This window comes from Cibotium barometz, chromosome 7 (assembly GCF_041138505.1).
Source record: "Cibotium barometz isolate CiBa-2024 chromosome 7, ASM4113850v1, whole genome shotgun sequence".
Lineage (NCBI taxonomy): Eukaryota > Viridiplantae > Streptophyta > Polypodiopsida > Cyatheales > Cibotiaceae > Cibotium > Cibotium barometz.
The window spans coordinates 17,310,082-17,330,934 of record NC_141052.1 but is presented as its reverse complement, the minus strand read 5'-3'; positions in this window follow the sequence as shown (position 1 = coordinate 17,330,934).

Genomic DNA, 20,853 nt, shown 5'->3' with positions numbered 1-20,853 from the left:
ATGGGCACTACTACTTCTAGTCCATACACCATGCTAAATGGTGTAGAACATATTGCATTCTTGTAAGTTGTCTCTTGAATGCCCATAATGTAAAATGCAACTTCGTTTCCTAGTCTTTCATGTTTTCATTTATTGTCAACCATAATGTAGAATGCAACTTCGTTTCCCAGTCTTTCATGTTTTCTCCTAAATCTCAGATGCCCATGCACTATGTAGTCTTTTCTCATCCGATTTGGGAAGTTGCTCGATTTTGTGGACTTTTAATTCTTTCTGAGAGAGTTTTTCTACCATGGCTATCCTGAGGCTTTGTGTGAGGAACTCCATGGGCACTACTACTTCTAGTCCATACACCATGCTAAATGGTGTAAAACATATTGCATCCTTGTAAGTTGTCTTGAATGCCCATAATGTAGAATGCAACTTCGTTTCCCAGTCTTTCATGTTTTCATTTATTGTCTTAACCAGAATTCCTTTCAGTATTCTATTTATAGACTCAGCTTGACCATTAGCCCATGGGTAGTAGACTGTTGATTTCTTATGTATGATCATGTGTTGCTCTATTAGCTTCTTAATCACTTCATTGAGGAAGTGGCTCCCTTGATTGTTGCTGACTATTTTTATTGGGAATCTAAATCTTTTCATGTTAGTTTCATACAAAAACTTTGCACTGATGATGCCTTATAGTCTTTCAAAGTTTTAGCTTCTACCCACTTCTCGTGCAGTAATATGTAGCCACCAATATGTATCTGTTCCATGTTCTCTAAGATACTGGCTTGAATGGGCCTACAAAGTCCAGACCCCATTTTTGGAACGGCTCAAGTGGCAGTATCGAGGTGTGAGGAATTTTATCTGCGTCATTTGGCTGCCCTAGCCTTTGGCACATGTCACACTCCTTTGCAAACTTGTGGTCATCTTTCAAGGTTGTCAACCACCACCACAGTCCTGCTTAAAACACTTTTCGTCTCATGACCTCTCCGAAAAAGTGTCTTCCACTTATCCCTTGATATGCCTCTAATAGCACAGCTTGTTGTTTGTGCTAAAGAACACACCTTCTTAGAATCTAGTCAATGTGCCCATCTTGTACAGTTGTCCTACCACCACCATGAATGACTTGATCCAGAGAGTCAACTTTGTCCTCTGATCTCTGGACATATACTCCAAAAAGGACAAGTCGGAGAGGAATTGCAATATCTCATCATACCAACTGGGTCTCTCTCCATCTATGATGAAGAGGTGAGCATCTGGGAAGTCATCCTCCATCCCATCTAGAGTGTCTCTTGACTCTAGTGTAGAAAAGAAATCTCCCATTTCATGTTTGTTTCCTAGGCTGTACTTGATGTGGTGAACTCAAACTCTTGTAACAACAGCATCCATCTAGCTAATTTTCCTACCAATTTTGGCCTATTCACCAAATACAGGAGTGCTTTGTGGTCCACATGAAATTCAAAGACATTACCTAACAGATAATGCCTGAATTCTTTGATCGAGTGGATCAACCCCAATGGTTCCTTTTCTATGGGGTGGAATAGTTCCTCTCTGGCTTTGACAGTCTTTTGCTTGCATAATAGACCGGTTGGAACTAGCCTTCATGTGACTCCTACATCAAAGCACTTCCAATGGAAAATTCAAAAGCATCCATGAATACATGAAACACGATCAAAATTTTGCTGTTGAAGAATTGGTGCTGATGACAGTATCCGATTCAAATTTTGAAATGCCTCCTACGGCAAGCTCCTGACCGGACATATCCTACATCCTTCACTGTCAAACTATATAAGGGCATTGCCACATTTGCCAAGAACCTTATGAATATGTTGTGGCATTTGATCAGTCCCAAGAATCTAGCTAGCTCCTTGGCGTTCTTGGGGTGGCTGTAGTTTTACAATGATCTCGACTTTTGCCGAATCTACTGCTAGTCTTTCTGCCTGCTGCAGACACTATGTGTCCCAATAGAGATCCGCTCGTGGGCAAAGGCCCACTTAGCTAGATTGAGGCTCAATCTGGCTATTCTAAACTTCTCTAGACACATCATCTGGTGCTTTATGTGGTCTTGTTTCTTTCCAAACACAGTGAAGTCCACGAAGACCCTCATGAAGGTGGTTAAATATTCATAGAATATTTCTTGCACCATCCTCTGGAACGTGGCTAGACCATTATTCAACCCAAAAGCCATCACATTGGAGGTGAAAACCCCCCATTCTATTACAAAGGCTATTTTATCCTTATCCTTCAAAGCCATGTGCACCTGGTTATACCCACTGAACCCATCTAGAAATGAGTATGTCTCATTTCCTTCTCTACATCATCCAGTAGAGAATCTATGAATGGTAGAGTAAAAATGGATTCGATATGGTGGAGGCATTCAATTTTTGGTGGTCTATACAGACTCTAAGCTTCCCATTCTTCTTTGGGATGATGACTATGAGTGATAGCCATTTTGCTCTGTCAATCGAATAGATCCCACTCTCAACAGCTTATCTATATCCTCTTTAACCTAGTTGGCATCATTAGGATTCATCCTATACCTACTTTACCTCTAATAGGAATTGCATCCTCCTTCAGATTGATCTTGTGATAACAGTTGGGATCAATTCCTTAGTTCCATGCAAACACATCATTGTAGGATCTCAACAACTCCAAGAGTTTTCCTCTGAATTCTTGATTTAGTTTTACGCTAACTCTAACTGTTTTGGGCTCTTAATCATCCTTCCTCAAGCTCATCTTCCTGGACCCTGATATTAAGTTTCTTCCATTGGTCTTCTTCTTGCTTTGAGAGCAACCATGGCCTTCTCCTACTCGGCCTGTATTTCTACTATCTTGCCCTAAGTGTCTTTCTCGCCTTCCTTTGTACTTTCCTCATTCATCAGCACCTCAAGATGAGCAACCAAGACTTCTGGATCGTATCTCTTTACAATCTTCTCAATGTCTACTTCGAAGAGTGACAGCATATCTGGATTTTCTTTCAGGACCTACTCTTCCTCATCATCTTCCACCCCTTCCAAGTAGTTCAGGCCTTCTCCAAACGGTCGACTGGCTAGATTTAACTTGTCCTTCCTTGCAACAATAACCAAGATGCACACCTTCTTTTTTCCTCTCTAAATTGTAATCCTATCCATATCCCAATTGTGTTTGATTCTCCCACTTTTGAGCCACGGTCTTCCTAGCAACATGGGATATGCACCTACAACTCAGTCATCTTTAGGACTATAAACATGGCATTGAACATACATCTTGCCACCTCAATTTGTTCTCCCCTGATGATTCCAACTGGTTTGACTCTTCTCTGATTGGCCATTTGGATCTGGAAAACGGAGCAGGCTGTATATTTGTAATTCCTAACTTCTTTGACAGGCTGTCTGATATTATATTTACTCCTGATCCTCCATCCAAGATGACCCTTGACAATGTCTGCCCTCTGATTTTTAAGGTCACCTCCGGAGCGGCTATGTCACAGTCTTGGATTGTTTCCACATTCTTGCACTTTGCAGCTGCATTCTCCATTTCCTGCATGGACATGTGCATCAATATTTCACTTGGTACTATGGCCTGGAGTAGCTTTTGCCTATAGTTGGGCACGAGATTCAACATTTGATCCAACATGATGTTCAACTTCATCTTGCTCAAATCCTCCCACAGGTCATATTCCTCCATGGGGTTTCTTCTCCTCACTTTGTGACTAGGCTTACTCTGGCCTTTGTACACTTTTTCTTCTTTTGCATTTTCTTTTTCTTAACCTTCCCTTGTCAGTTTTCCTATCCAGACTTGGTGAGGATTTCTTTCCATTTCCATTTGTAAGGTGCTTCTACTACTACTATGAGCTGTAATGGGCTCCACTTGGCACTTCCTCACCCTTTCTTCAGTCATCTGAACATCACCTAATGCTTCTTGCCTATTGTGATGTCTTCCCTTTTCCTGACCAGGCTTGTCCTCTATCCGGATTTATATCAGCATGCTCATTCAAGAGCGGGATTTCTTGCATTGTCCACACCATTCCTTGTGCACTTTGCACAAACTTGGTGATTTGCTCTTGAACCCTCTCCTTCCTTGCCCATTGTTTTGGCTTTAGCTTTTTTTTCAGATTGGAATTCTTGCATGTCACTCTCTTGACGAATCCTTGAGATCTTGTCATAGCCATCACCGTTGGTGGCTTTTCTTGTTGTTTTCCTACCCATTGATCCACTTTAACATATTCACCCCACTGCATCAATTCATGTTGGGTTTGCCTCTCTCTATGGCCTTTCCTCTTGCAGTTTTGTTGATAGTGTTGTAATATGGGAAAATCATTTTACCTACACCCTAGGCCATTACAATAGTAGCATATCTACCCACCACCTCCTCTTCCATATGGTCTATTGTTTTGAGGCTCGGTGGTAACTTGTTGGTGTTGATAGTAGCTGGGACCTGCTATGGTTGATGCTGCTGCCTTTCCACCACTCTTGGATTCTTGATCCAAGTGTTGTAAAAACATGTGTCAGTGGTGTGGTTGCTTTTACCACAGATGGCACATGGTTGCTACGTGCTTTTCATTTGACACTCTTCCTTTGTATGACCCTAGTTGTTACACTTTGTGCACCAAACATCCGGTCTCAGTCTGGATCTTGCATGTCCTTCGAAAAGCTTGGCTAGGGCATCATTCAATTCTTCTTGAACATCCACTTTTTGATTCTTGCCTTTCTTCTTTTGGGGCTTCCGCTCTTTGGCATCCGAATCTTGATTAGAATCTGACTCTGAGGTGACTCTGGGGTGTCTTCACACTAGAATCCGACTCGAAAGTTTCTTATTCCTTATTTTTATCTTGTCTTCTCCTTTCTTATTCTTTTTGGGGTCTTTGCTTATCTGCTTCAAGATCCTTTCAGCTCTGATGGCTCCTGCTACCATTTATTCAAAGGTAAGGGTCTCCAAAATCATTGGAGCTTCTCCCTCAATCATCTCATGAACCACTAACTCAGTGTGGCTGTTGTGGAGGTTTGTTTAGCTGGTCTAGATGCATTAATAATGCTTTGAACTCTACTGCATAGTCTTCTATCGGCCTCTTCTTCTGGGTCAGCCTTTGTAGCTTTTCTAGTACCTCAGTCGTCGTGGTTTTGTCTTTCCACCAAAATCTCTTCAGGAAAGCTTTCTTTAGCTCCTCAAACATTTGGAAGTGCTCCAAACCGTACTGAGCATACTAGCCAGTGGCCTTTCCACGTAGGGTTGTTTTGCAAAGTACTCTACCTTCTATGGCAGTGGAGCTCTAGGCCCAAGAAGGCGGTCTTGAAGGCAAATACATGAGCGTCTGGATCCTCCTCACTCTTTCCCTTGAATTTCGAGTATTTTAGAGACATCTTTCTTACAGCTATTAGTTCTTCTTGTTGTTGTTCTTCTTGCCTCCTATTTTGTAGCTCTTGGTGTTCTTCCTCTCCCTCTTCATTTCTCAAAGGTTCTTGATTCTAACGCTCTTGATTTTGCCGATGTGTGGAATACCTTTTGGAGATCTTCTTGGATGACATGGTTGCCCTTCGCTTCTTGAGGTCTCCGGCTACCTGCGCAGTACCGCATCGCTATGCTTAAGCTTCCCTCATTCTCTATGCATTATCCATTGCACTACTATGCCTCCCTATAGGAAACTCCCTCTCATGATCTACCCCAACTAGCTCTTCTATGTTTAGAAGTGTTACATGAGAGCATGCATCAAGCTTCCTATATATAGAACTAACCTCTACCTTCCTACTCCCCCTACTTGGCATACCATTCCCAAAAAGAATCACCCAAAAGTGTTAGTGTCCAGTCAAGACCTAGAACTTATGTGGTTCCAGACCACATAAGTTGGCTCCTGAAGCGCTGCGAGACTAATTTAGCTATGCCCAATGCGACAAGCCAATAGCAAGTGTTAAGCTACCATTATGCTCATGCATAGGGGAGTTAGTCATGACTACAAGCAGGTTAGTTCCTAGGTCCTTCATGATTCTAGATAGGAGTTAACGTCCAAATAGGCATGCAATTAACACATAATGGACATGGAAGAAATAAAACTATGTAGTGCAGAATAGAGACCAACCCATGAGACATTCTTTAATATTAGCTTGAACTCTCAATAGTACAATACGCTGGTAATGACAGCTCATGAATTATTAAGCTCTACTATGCATTCAGTAGTCTCTCTCTACATCCACACTCAGGAATCATCCCTTACGCTCCTTACATCCATCTGGGTATTACTCATTTGCAACAAGAAACCGTTAGAAGTTGTTACAAAACAAGAAAGCTTAACCCCTAATACAAAATGGAACAATCTGGGCAGCAACCTGGGTGGCGGCAAAACGGGCTAGTTGGCCAACATGAACTAATAGAAGGTGCATGACTCTCTCATTTTGCATTAAACATTTACCATAAATCATCAACAAAATACTATGGGTAGATAAACCACCACCACCTACCAACCTTATCCACCTTGGTTTTGGCCAAACAATGGTTATCTAAGCCTTAGTCTAGCTAATTAAATTAATGTGCACACACACATGGGTGTGCATGTCAATTTGATTTTTCCAACGAAAAACCTTACAATTAAATATATTAATATTTTAATTAATTATTATTACTTGATTTATTTTTTTAAATCATTTTTCTTTTTTACCTTAATTACTTATTACAAGGGTGTACACTAATGTGCATATACGGTCTTTTTTTAAATTTTGCACATAGAACTTAAACTTTTTTCAAAAAAAGTCTTTCATATATCTATTTACACATTGTTTTCTCAAAATAATAAACACATATATTTTTCATAATTTACTGCTTAGTAAGAGGGATCTTACATTCTCCCCCACTCGAAAATCTAAGATGTTTCCATCTCACAAGACTAGGGATAACCTCTTACTATATCTTCTTCCTTTTCCCAAGTAGCATCTTCAACTGGGAAGAACCCCCATTTTATTAGATACTTCCTTTTCCCAAGTAGCATCTTCAACTGGGAAGAACCCCCATTTTATTAGATACTCCTTTAAGATTAAAATTTTTAGGGACTTTTCTTTGATACTTAATATTTGCTTCAGGTTTTTAGTTCCACTTGGCCTTGAGTGAGAAAGATAATGTGCTTATCATCTAATATATGATTCAAATCTAGGACATACTTCTTCAATAGGCTTATATGAAAGACATCATGGATCTATAAATATGAAGGAAGCAAAATCTCATAAGCTTGATCTCCAATTTTCCTTATAATTACATAGGATCTACAATATCTAGGTGCACTACTACAAGCAACTCAAGAATATGGACATCATAGTTTTTTTTATGAGGTCTTAATTTTTTAGACTCATAAGCTATGGGACATCCTTCCTGTATTATGATTCCTCTAACAACAATGAATCCACTAGCATCAATCATCACTTTAAAGGGCTTCCCAAACTCTGGCCTTTAATATTGGATTAGTCACCAAAGAAACCTTTGTCTTATCAAAAACACTTTGGCACATAGCAGACCAATAGAATGGAATATCCTTCTTGAGGGGTGTAGTCGATGGAGAAGCATATAAGAAATAAAAATTTGATACCACTACAAATCCTCTAACTTCTTTTACCATCTTCTTGGTTATCGCCAATCAATGACATCTTACAGCCTTTGGGGGGGATTATCTGATATACTATCTCTCAACACTATGAATGCTAAATATTCAATCTAGCTAGTAAAGAAGGTACGCTTACTCTTCTTAGCAAAAAGTTTATGCTCTCTAAGATTTTCCAAGACTTTATGCATGTGCTTCTCATGATTAGCAACATTCTTGGGGTAAACCAGAATAACATCGAAGAAGACTAAAACAAAATCATCTAAATGCTCACTAAAGATTTCTTACATCAATAGATTAAAAGTAGTAGGGACATTCATCAATTCAAATGGCATTGCTGTGAAAGTATTATTGTGAACTCATAATTCAAATGGGAAAGTATTACTGTGAACTCATAATGTCCATACTTGGTATTAAAAGCTATCTTGGGAATAAGCTATGGGATGTCCTTCCTATATATCAAGATTCCTCTAACAACGAATCCACTAGCATCGGTAATGATATTAAAGGGCTTCCCAAACTCTGGCCTTCAATATTGGATTATGCGAGAAAATTTGGCAAGGGCCGAGCATGGCAAGAGACACGGACTGCAAGTGGATGTTGGCGCATAGCAAAGAACGTTGGCAGGTGCACTAGTGGGCAACACAATTAAATCATTTTTTATTTCCATTCTTCATGAAATAAATAGAATTTGTTAGAAAAAAAAAGCCTTAATAAAGATAAGAAGTGTTATTTTGTGGTTCACACACACTCCTAAGAAAGCCCCCATTCACGTGTTGCAAAAGCATGCTTATAAAAGGACTTTCACATGCAGTTTAGGAAAAAGCATTTGGTGATTACATTAATGTAAAAATGCCTAAGAGAATGGAGATTTTGCTTATGGTGATCATCAAGAACCACAATGATTGCACATTTGTATCTCCCCTTAGCCTGAAAATTGAGCGGATATCGGCTTCACGGAATTCATGATTTTTTATCACATTTGTGGGTGCCCTACCCTTGCTTGTACGCATAAAAAGGATCGTATTTTTTTCTCACCCAAAATTATGAGGCTCCCCTGCCCGAGCCCATCGGTACTTGAAACGGTTTGTAAATGTGGTGTGTGTTGAGTTGTGCACGCACGGTCGTCACACCTTATGGGTTGGTTCTCACCCGAACTTCTATGTTCAAATTGGACTCAGTGGTTCCGCTGTGTGGACTTGGTGTCTAAGATGGTAGACACGCGCACACATGTTTGGTTGATGAACACTCCAATGTATCATTGAGGGGGAGTGTTAAGAGGTAGCGGTTGTGCAACGCTACATTGTTGGGTGATGGGTGAGTTGTGGAACACCTCGATTAAGAGGAGGTGTTGAGAGATGTAATCGCGGTGATGTGTGTATGTGGGAAAGTACCCTAGAGGTGCAAGGTATTGTGGCAAGATAAGAATACCACATGTAATATTGAATGGTGTGTGAGTGTTGACCAAAAGAGTGGAAAAGGAGTTGCCACTTAGATGATGACATGTTGTAACATACCCATCTAATAAAGAAATGTCCATGTAATAGATAAATTTATGAGTTTTTATGGTATAAAAATCAATGATTTTATTATTTGAGTCATTTCTACTTAGAATCTTCAAATTCTAAGCCCAAATTTGGAATCTACGTGCGGTTCGACACGCAAATCGAGACGGGCGTCCTAAATTTGGGAACCCCGTCCCAAAATTTAGACCGTACACACTTACCAGGGTGCTCGTACGATGGCCACACAAGAACCAAAGGACGACCGCCCACTGTGTGGTCCACACGTACCGCTACGTGGACACCATGCTGCCCCAGACCAGATAAGGTACATGCATACCACTCCTTTCCCTGATAACCGACACCGTACCTTTCCCCTAGACACATGCAAGCCACTGATCCATAGCCTTTGATGGTACACCATCCTTTTGTCCTTGCTTTGCGCAGCGCCCGTACCCATACCCCATAGCTATATAAATCCCCGGGGTGCTCCACAGGCAACACACATTTCTGTGCAGCGTATGCCCTATTGTACCGCCGTCTGTCCCCTTCCAGCCACCCCTCTCACACCCCATCATTTGCCTCTTTTCAGAGATAAGGTAATTTTCCTCTATCCCCCTCTTGCTAGGAGGCAGTGCCCTTAACTCTTCTCCCCCCCGTGTGAAGAGACTTACAGCAGCCCTCAGTCCTTCTCCCCTAAACCATTTTTGTCTTAAGGACATCTCACAATCCCCCCCCATTTGTGTCGTAGACTTTAATAAAAGGTTTTTGCCTTAAGAAAGGGTTCATGCGCTATAGTCTTTTGCTCATACGGTGAGCAAACGATCTCAGAATTGAGATCCGATTGAAGCGTTTCGACCGCGACAGCAAGCCCTATAAGACGATGTCCAAGATGGCCCCTTCCCAAAAATATCAAAATATTACCTCGAGAGGAGCGCGCAACAACGAGATTAGGGAAGATGCTCCCGATGCGGCTCCAACCCTTCCTTTACAAGCTCCTCAAGGAAATGGTGGCTAGGTTAGCTTGGTTATATTTTAAAGAAGAGTTTTTTTTAATATTAGTGTTAATAAATGTGTATCTTTTTCTTTTAAAATAATGACATAAAATTGTATGAAGTTACGAATTGTGTGATGTTGTATTCAATAAATTGAAATTGTTATCTTTTAAGAGTGCAAGTTTTTCCTGGCTTCAACGCTAACTCCGTTCCGTGCTTGTGTAGCCGGGCGGCGTCGTTAGCAAAGCCCGCGAATGGCCCAAGGTATCCCTCATACCATTGGGAGAATAAGGTTCGCCGATTGAGGCGAGAGATTATACTGCTGCCTAGTTCTGAGGGCCGAGGCTAGTGCGGTGAATAAGCCCACCCTAGTGTGCAGATATCCCTCTGAGGGGCAGGAGGATCGAGCGATGGAGCTTGAGAGGGCGACAGGCCAGCTTGAGTCCTCGCCAGTGGGCCGACGATGAGGTGTATGGTCCCGTAGGGTTTTGCCCAGCATGTAGAGGTTGGAAGGCTGAATTCTAGATCATCGGCAGTATAAGAATAAGAGAGCCGGTTTGGCTTGTATGGAATTGATTCATATATAAACTTTTTATATATATATCTTGTCTTTGGCATGATTGTATTGTGTAAAAACGTTGTTTTAACAAACCTTGTGAAAAGGGCCTTAATTAAGAAACATGTTTATTTATGTCAAACAGTGTGGTAGGATTAATTAGAAAACAAATTGACGCGTGAGTAGGGTGGAAAGTGGGAGGATGGAATGCCCCGATGGCACCATCCTTCGGACGGGTGGACCCGATTAGTCGGGTAGCTTTCCACAACAGATTAAGTGAAAGCCCTACGCTAGATAAATAGGTTCTTGGGCAACTCTATTCTAGAAGACTAGGTCAGCGGGCTGTGCCTTGCATGGATGAGGAAAAAAGCGTTGCCTCTAGAAATCAAGTTTAGTAGTTGCCCAATTTATGATAAATTACCCTATGGGTGATTTGACTTTTAGAAGATCACGCTTCCCCTGCGGGATAGGACTAGGTCTTACCTATGAATCATATCCTTGAATCTCTATATGGTCAAGGTGTCGATAAATAGGAAATTTTCTCCAAGTTAAGACTTAGTGGACTATCTTAAGTGTTTCTCCTATTTTAGAAGAGGGGAACCTTACAATTGGTATCAGAGCCAATCTTAGTTCCTAGGAATTGCCATTTAAGGATTGTTTTGTAATGAATGTTTTTACCTAACATAATGCTAATTAATAAAAACATCCTACTAAAACAAACAAGTTGAATTGATGTTTGAATGATTGTAGGAAGAGGAAGATGCCTACTCGAAGTTTCTAGTTTTCCAATGCATCTTCGAGACTGCTAGTCACTCCTCAAATTTCGAGTTCCGTGACACCATGGTGCAGATACTAGAGAAGATGTTCCTCTCTCATTTCTCTTGTATTGAAAGAGGATAGGGTAGAGGTTTTTGGAGTCGTGGGCCGAGATATTTCTTCATCCGTGTAGATTGAATTGGGAACCTTACCACCGACCTAAAGCGGATTCGTTGGATTGAAAAGTTGAAGATGATCCATTTATTTTGTTCGTTTGGTACCCCCAGGGCCGACACCTCTATGACTATAGATGGGATTTGCATACCTCAGGATCGCTGGGTGTATGACCAAGTGATGCAGATCTTACCTATTGATAGAGTAGCTGTGTTGGGACCTACCCCAATCCAGAGTCTACCACCCTCACCATCAGTTTTTAGAGTCTTAGAAACTACAGCGGAACCCCCATATTTCACCTATGTGGATTGCTCTACCCTTATGTCATAGTCAAGCTTAGGAATTTCCCTTGATGGCAAATAAGACTAATTATATTAGTCTTTCAATACCCGCTATGGCCACTATGAGTTTACTGTAATGTCATTCGGGTTAACCAATGCTCCTGCAACCTTCAACCGCCTAATGCAAGATATATTCCGTCCTTACTTGGATGAATTTGTGCTTGTTTTCTTTGATGACATCTTAATCTACTCCAAATTAATGGAAGAGCATGAGGAGCATGTGCGTAGAGTTCTGCAATTGCTGCGCAGACACAAATTCTATGCCAAGAAGAGCAAATGTACCTTATTTACTCTATCATCAAATTGAGTATCTTGGATTCATCGTCTCCAAAGATGGCATTTCAGTAGACCCCGCCAAGGTCAAGGATATTCTGGAGTGGTCACCCCCTAAATCAGTTCGTGAAGTTCGTGGGTTTTTGGGAATCATGGGATGGTATAGGATTTTTATCAAAGATTATGCCTTGGTAGCTGCACCTTTGACGGATTTTCTTAAGAAGGATTGCAAAATAGTGTGGCTGCCAATCCATCAAAATAGTTTTGATCAGCTCAAGGTCATTATTGCTTCTGCCCCAGTCCTGAAACTTCCTGATTTCGCCAAGGAATTCGAAGTAGTTAACTGATGCTAGTAGTCTAGCACTTGTTGGTGGTGTCTTAGGCCAAGAAGGAAGACCAGTCGCTTATACTTCCCGCAAGCTAAAGCAATATGAAGCAAATTATGCCACCCATGATTTGGAGCTCTTAGCAGTTGTTCATTGCCTCAAATTATGGAGACACTATCTCTTGGGGGGCAAATTCCAGCTTGTAACTGACCACAAAAGTCTAAAGTGGATCTTCACCCAGCCTAACCTCAACATGTGACAAAGGAGATGGATTGAAATTCTACAAGAATATGACTTCGACATCAAATTCCGCCCTAGGAAAGATAATGTGGTAGCACATGCACTTAGCCGCAAATCTTTCTTGAGTGCAATTTCAATGCCAAATAATCCCATACTGGTCAAGGTGGAAGAAGTCTCATCTCATGATCCAGATTATCAGAGGATGATGAAGTTAGTAGAAGAAGGGAGAAAATTAGAGAAAGAGAAGAATTGAATCAAGGGATACTCCACTCATGAAGGAAGCCTCTACTTCAATCACAGGCTATGTATCCCTAAGAATCCTGCTTTAAAGAAACTAATCCTCCATGAAGCTCATGATAGTCCTGCTGTAGGACACCCAGGCTATGCAAAAACATTAAATGCCATAAGAAGGAGCTTTCATTGGGCAGGCTTGAAAAATGATGTCCTTTGGTACTTGAAGCAATGTCTCTCATGCCAAAGGATCAAAGCTGAAAGGGTTAAGATGCCTGGAAAACTTCAACCCTTGGATATTCCCCAAGATATTCCCCAAATGAAGTGGGAGTGCATTAGTATGGATTTTGTCACAAGTCTCCCCACTGTTCAAGGAGGATATGACTCCATTCTGGTAGTAGTGGACTTACTTACCAAAGTAGCTCACCTTATACCAACGAAGAAGACCTTCAAAGCTTCTGATGTTGCTCGAATATTCATCAAGGAAGTCCTCAAACTTCATGGTCTCCCAAAAAGGATAGTAAGTGACCGGGATTCTGACTTCACTTCAAAGTTCTGGGCAGCCCTTATTTCAAGCCCTGGGAACTCAACTTTGCTTTAGCACAGCTTATCATCTAGAGATCGATGGCCAGACTGAGAGAGTCAATCAAGTAATTGAAGACATTCTCAGAGCATATTGTGGACGGGAACCAAGAAGGTGGATTCAATACCTTCCTCTGGTAGAATTTGCCTACAATGCATCTTATCATCAGAGCATAGGAATGTCACCATTCAAAGCACTCTATGGGCAAGAATGCTTGTCTCCTCTAAATTTCTCTGATCCGACCATAAGAGTTGAGGCATCCAGGAAAATGCTCGAATGGAGGAACAAACCAAGGCAATCCAAAAGGATATTAAAGCTGCCCAAGATCGACAAAAGCATATGGTTTAAACAAGAGGGATTAACCCACCTCTTGGCCTCTTTAGCCTCTCTAAAGGGACTTCCATAATCTAAGACAAGTGGTCTAGCCACCAGCATGATGGTTCCTATTGTTGCTAGAGAGTAAGAAGGTTCTCGAATGAACAAATGGTGTCACTGTTGGTGGCAGGGATCAAACTAGCCTTGGTTGAGGTAAGGAAGTAGAGCTATTCTTTTACTCAAAAATCTTTTATTTTTCTCACTCTATCTTACCCTTGGATAAAAATCCTTGGTAAATTGTTGAGGAAATGTGTTCTAGTGTAGGATTGGAGTTGCATTGTGTGATTGTGTGTGCTATTAGTATGCCTAGGAGTAGATTTGTGTGATTAGAGTAGGTTTTTCTTCTAACCTTAACTTCTTTTATGTTAAATGTTGCTTAATTTATTTATTTCTTTGTCTCATGGAAGTGGAGGAATGAAGAGCAAGCTCTCTCAAGTGTGATTAAGGTAAGTTATCTCTCCACTTGGTTGATTTCATCATAACTATAAGCATTAGCCTTAGCTTAATTAATACATTAGTACACTAATTTATACATTAGCATTTTTACATTTTTTACCAAGATTAGCTTAATCAAGGTATTAATCTTAGTAGTTGTTGTTTTTTCTAAATTAAGCTGAAAATCATGACATTAGAGTGTTGCTAAGAAATCCTATCATGTCAAAAAAACCCCCCAAAAATTTTGAAAAAAAAATCTAAAAAAAACTATGTATTCTACTCTTGAACTTTTGGATTGTCGACCAGGATCCAAATCGTTGACATTTCATCATAATCGCCTAACCAGAGCCTGAAAAATAATTAATGTGAGGCTGTCTATGGTAAACAATCTTCATTACCACACACTTTAGCATAAATAATGGGGGCTATCAAAATAACTATTAAACATGCTTTGTAAGAGGGTATAAAGCTAAGTAAAGACCCCTGCAATACCTAAAAACACATCAGCTACTATCATCATAATCACATTTTTTGGATCGCCGACCTTGAATCTAAACCAATTGACCTGATTCGGCTTCAATCGTGATCTTGTAGTATGCTGAAGAGTCCCCACCATCATCAATCTGATTTCTAAATTGGTGAAATCCAGATGGCTTATTTACAATTGTCGACCTAATATTCAAATCACTTGTGATTCAAATTGCATGAATTGGATCGCTTTCATTTCACATTGTACCTATACTAATCGTGGCGATTCCCATATGTGATCATGGACATTTCACCATCGCATCAATTTGATTTCCATATTTTTGACAGCTACATTGTCATATTAAGATCATTAACCCAATCTTGGGATCGTTGAAATATAGCTGGGTTTCAAGATCCTGCTTATTTAGATTGTTGCATGTTTGGATCATTTGACAACCAGATCATCCATCTATCATCCGGATTGTCAATCTGAACAGATTCCATAAAGTTAAAAATAGGGAAAAACAGAGAGAATTCATAATTACATTGTGCATGTTTTTTCTTTCCTTTTTATGTTTATTGCTCTCTTGTCAAAAATCTCAAAAATACATAAAAACATTATAAAAAGACTACTAAAATCTCAAAAACTATAAAATCATGATTTAAAAATTTGACATTTTGGGGTTGAATAAAGTGCTTATACATTTGCGATAGGGCCAAATCATTACCCAGTCCTATTCTAACCCAACCTTTGAATACGAGACTTCATCTCACATGCCAATATTATGGAATGGTACTAGACCACCACAAGTAGAATTTGCTATGCCAGACACTAATTTAGAAGTAGAACAAGATTCCTTCACAAAACGCAAGAGATTATATCAACACCTTGTAGAGCTTTGACAAGTGAGAATGGAGCTAGGTAGGTGAGTGTCATGTATTCACAGGTGAATCATCAAGAAGGGTTGTCAAAGCTCAAGAAGCTCATCCTATTGGATAGAGGTAAGCCATCAGTGAAAGTGATGGGGAACAAGTTTGCACTCAAATTTGTAAGTTGACGGTATGGTTATCATGAAATTACAAAGGTTCCCATATACATTGACCATAGTGGGGTTCTTTTGGAGCAATGGTCACTTCCGGCTATGCCAAGGCATGAACCAAAGATCTTAGATAACCCAAAAGTTATTGTCACTTTGTGTGATGAAGTTTTATGTAAATCTAGAGGAAAATATATACATCCCTACACAAGACTCCTCCAATATCACACAATTTGGTGTGTACTAACGGGGACATGAGGATCTCATAGAGTCCTCTATTGAGATATCGAGCTCAACTAGTGCTACAGACATTGATGACCTACTTGGGTGATAGCTTCCCCACTTATGCCACTGGCACAGTTGGTGAGATTATGGTTGATATGCCACCAATGGACATAGGCTGTGTGATAGAGTACTAGAGTTATGGCGTAGTTATAGCGCTAGCTCATGTAGGTAGGTTCACATTATATACCGACCATTGTATATTATAGTAGGAGAGAAATTTCCCTTATAGTATATACTCTTATCTCTTTATGTTAATGGTTATAGAGAAGAGAAGAAGATAAAAGAAAATTTAGCCATCTATATACTCTTATCTCTTTATGTTAATGGTTATAGAGAAGAGAAGAAGATAAAAGAAAATTTAGCCATCTATCTCTCTCTTGTGTCTTGCTCTCTCGCTCTCTTGTGTGTGTTTGTGTGTGTGTGTGTTTACTTGCAAGGAACTCAAGCTCTCCCTCTCCCCCACATTCTCTTTATGGAGATGATGTTGCTATTGAAGATGTAACATATGAAGGACACCATGATACACTAAGTGATGCTCTGTGTGTTGGGGATAACTTTGCTATTGCAGCTACTAAGAGTGCAAATGAGAAGAATGTAAACTTCTACATCCTAAAGTGCACACAAGAACTCACTTACTATACCATTAATGATACATGGAGGATTCTCATTGCTCAAAGTTCTTATGTAGTAAAGGGATTTTGGTATGAGCAAACAAAGGTGTCTATTAATACAGACTGCTTAATGACAAGCTAGAAGTGATACTCTATGCACACCTTATCAAAGCCATCAAGTTTCCAATGGAGCGAATCCAAGGATGTAGACCAATAGCTACAAGTGTGCTCTACTTACCAATTTCTAGCTACATGTTGGTTCTAATAGTAACCAACACCTTGTTGCTATTAGGACAATGTCAAAGAGCACTACTACACCTACAAATAACAAAGGTAACTACTAGTAAATAGTGAAGCCAGTGAATCTAGTAACCATTTAAATAGTGAAGCTAGTTACCACCACAGTAGGAGAGGTGTGTGTTAACTACCAATGCTGAGTGTTAACTAGCAATGTAAGTACTGGTTAGAGAACTATACCAATTGTAAGTGATACCTACCATTAAAAAAAGCAATGCTATTTAGGTAGTGATGATACCTGTTATACCACTTTACATAAGGTATTTAGTTACCACTTTACCACTTATGTTGTAACAATAAGAAACCAAAAGCTATAGCTATTAAAACAATGTCAAAGGGAACTACTGCACACCTACAACAAATACCAGTGCTAACTACTGGTTTACAGCACTATACCATTGGAGAGGGTTATTGCTAATGGTAGTAACCATCTAAATAGTGAAGCTAGTTACCACCACTGTAGCATAGGTATTACCACTTTACAAGAGGTTAATTACCATTGCACTAGTGGTGTGTGTTAGCTACATGTGTTAACCCTTGCAAAATAACATAATTGAAGCTACCTATGTTAACCCTTGCAAAATAACATAGTTGAATTGAAATAAATAGTGTAAATAGCTATTTGCCTACAATCTTCTTTCACTTCTTCATGAAACCAAGCATCTAAGCACTAGAAGGAAGGTTTGTTGTTTTATGTGCTATTATAATTTCCTCCACTCTAGGAGTTTCCTCTATAGTGTCTTTTGTACCCTTCCACACCTCTTCTATAATATGTGTTAGCCTCTGCAAAATAACACAATTGCGATTGTAATTTCCTCCACCCTAGGAGTTTCCTCTATAGTATCTTTTGTACCCTTCCGCACCTCTTCTATAGTATGTGTTAACCCCTGCAAAATAACATAGTTGAATTGAAATATAACACTTTACAAATACCAAATTCTTTGTAAAACAATGCTTACACACACAATGATGAGCAAAAGTACAAAGAAAATAAAAAAGGAAATATCAAGTGCAAAATTGATATTTCCCCTAATTTTGTAGACATTGAGTTGCAAATTTTAAAGGGATACTTTCCCTCTTAAATGTGTTGTCACATCAAACTTATTCTCGTTGATAACTCTCTTATTCTTTTAATATGAAAATCACCCATGTCTTGGTAAAAAACATGAGGTGTTATACTCATATGCTCAAAGAAGAGCCAACAGATAGAAATAAATGTCATTGCCCAACACACACAAAGATGCATTTTCTTATGTGCAAGCCCCCACCCACATCATCTCAACACATACAAGAGACAATCACCCACAATGTGAGTGCATGTGAGCACGCTCACAAGCACACTCACATGTGAGTGCATGTATTATGTGTGAGCACGCTCACACATAGCACACACAAACCCTTCCACATGTACCTACTTACACAAGCACACACATTGCTCCTCTCTCTCTCTCACGACACACACACACACACAATATATTTGATGTCATTACCCTTTTCAACCTCCCTATATACATGCTTTACACACATGCACACGCATACTCACATTTTTTCAAGCTTTAGTTCCTACTTACACATCAAAATATGATACTTTTTTCATACTTGTTTCTTTGAATCAACCACATTCACTAACCATAGACATAAATTTATGCAAGCAATTGACACTTTACATGACATCTAATTTAATAAGAATAATTTATGAACTTTAAGGACCATGTAAGTTGATATATAGATTACGACGCCTTCTTTTTTTTATGATGAAGAATTACTTCACAAGAAAGAGTACTTTCCACATTCTTCCCTTTGTTTATTAATGTTTATGAAAGATAAGTTGTAAAGTATGTAATTCTAGCTCTCATATTGTTTATTAATGCTTATGAAAGATAAGTTGTAAAGTATGTAATTCTAGTTCTCATATTGCTTATCAAACAAAACACTTTCAGTGCAAATTGCACAAAGACTCAACCAAGTTTGTGTTGCTAGCTCATAATATATTCTATAAAAGAAAATTATAGCTAATGAATACAAGATTAAATGCGTTAGCCACTAGAAGCACGAGTGTATCAGTGCTAGAAATTTCATTTTGTCATGACTTTTTGTGGAGGCTGAGAGGGGAGATGCTCTCAAACTTGTGAATGCTCTCAAACTTGTGAATGCTCTCAAACTTGTGAAAAACACTTTTGTTTTCTTGAGAATCTTCTAAGTTTGCTAATTTTTCTATTATGTATCAACTAATAGGCTATACACACACAAGAGTTTGTCATACTTAGGATTGCTCCACTTTTGTGCATTGATGATGAGGGGTTGATGATTCATTACATTGGAAACATAAAGCATGTAAACTCTATAATTTATTAAGCCTATAACATAAAAAACAACAATATTTATTATATGCTCCAACAACATTCTATATATTTTCTTAAAAAATCCTTTTTAACTCGAAGTTCAAGCACTTTATTGTTTTTATGGAAAGGATTGTGTAGAAACCAATATTTATACATTGTGTGGAATTTTTAAAAAAAAATAAAGACTTGCATGAAAAAGTATACTTTGCCAATTTTGTGCGCATGCTTAAAGTTTAACAATCTTGCAATGCAGTAAACTTTTTACTTTTTACTTTTTGCCCTTTGTACATGCAACATTGTATGAAACTCGGTTGAAGTTTTAAGTTGTCTTAATAAAACACGGTGTCTTAGTGTATAAAATCTAAAATATGATTTAAATTTTATGGACACGAAATGAAGTGGTATTTAGTTCCATATGCTATGCATGAAGAGAGAAAAAAGTCACTTGTAAGCAAGGAAGGATGGGAAGGATGTAGCTTTCTTGAATGGCCAGATTTAAATTTGCATATCCTTCTATCATCTTGATCCTATTTTAATGCGTGAACCAATTTTTTAAAGGAAAGCTTATTAATACATGGAAAATGAAAAAATAACGAAGAGCACAAAATAGATATTTATATTTGTTGGACCATGACTTTTCTATTTTGTATAGTAAGTGAGACAAGGTAAATCATAGTAAGTGAGACAAGGTAAATCATAAAGAAAGAAGTGAAAAATTGAATGAGTTGCACTGAAATAAAAGTCATATCATTGGTGAAATTTTAAGTTTATACGCATAAATAATTCAAAGATCAAGATAATAAATAGATCTTAAGATAGGGTGGCTATAAATTAGATCCCAAAAACATGAATGGGCAAACGGATAGATTCCGAGTTAAGGAAAGTTTCATTATAAAAAAATGTCATTTTTGCCATTTTTATGTAAATGAGACAAGTGTTATTTCCTGCTTTGGCCTCTCCTAGAAACACATTCACAAGAGATTACCTTAGCAAGCTATAACTGTCATGGGGATTTTTTAAATGGCAGAACTCGAGCACATCGCTTCAAGAGCTCCACACCTCCTTGTGTTATATGTACATTATGTGTGCTATGTTATATGCACATTATGTGTACATATACTAGGAGGCTAACCCACATTAGGCATATGAGCATGGGAGCATGGGAACAAGCTCTAGTGGAGCATGGGTTAGGACTATCAATCTTTAGTCGTGATTGGTAGACAATCACGACTTCCCTCAGAATCCTAATGCCCACACACATAAATCATAGTATCTCTCCCTCTCTGTTGTTTAATAATGGGGCCGATTCTCTCTCCATCCTTCTTAAGGTCCAAGCCCAAAGCCTTGCAAGGGGGTCACCTACCCCCCCTTCTCTCTCTCTCTCTCTCTCTCTCTCTCTCTCTCCCCAAATTGAAGTAGAGGTGACTCCCTATCTACTATATCTACTTGTTGAGAGGACAACCGGGGTCAAGGGTGGCACTTG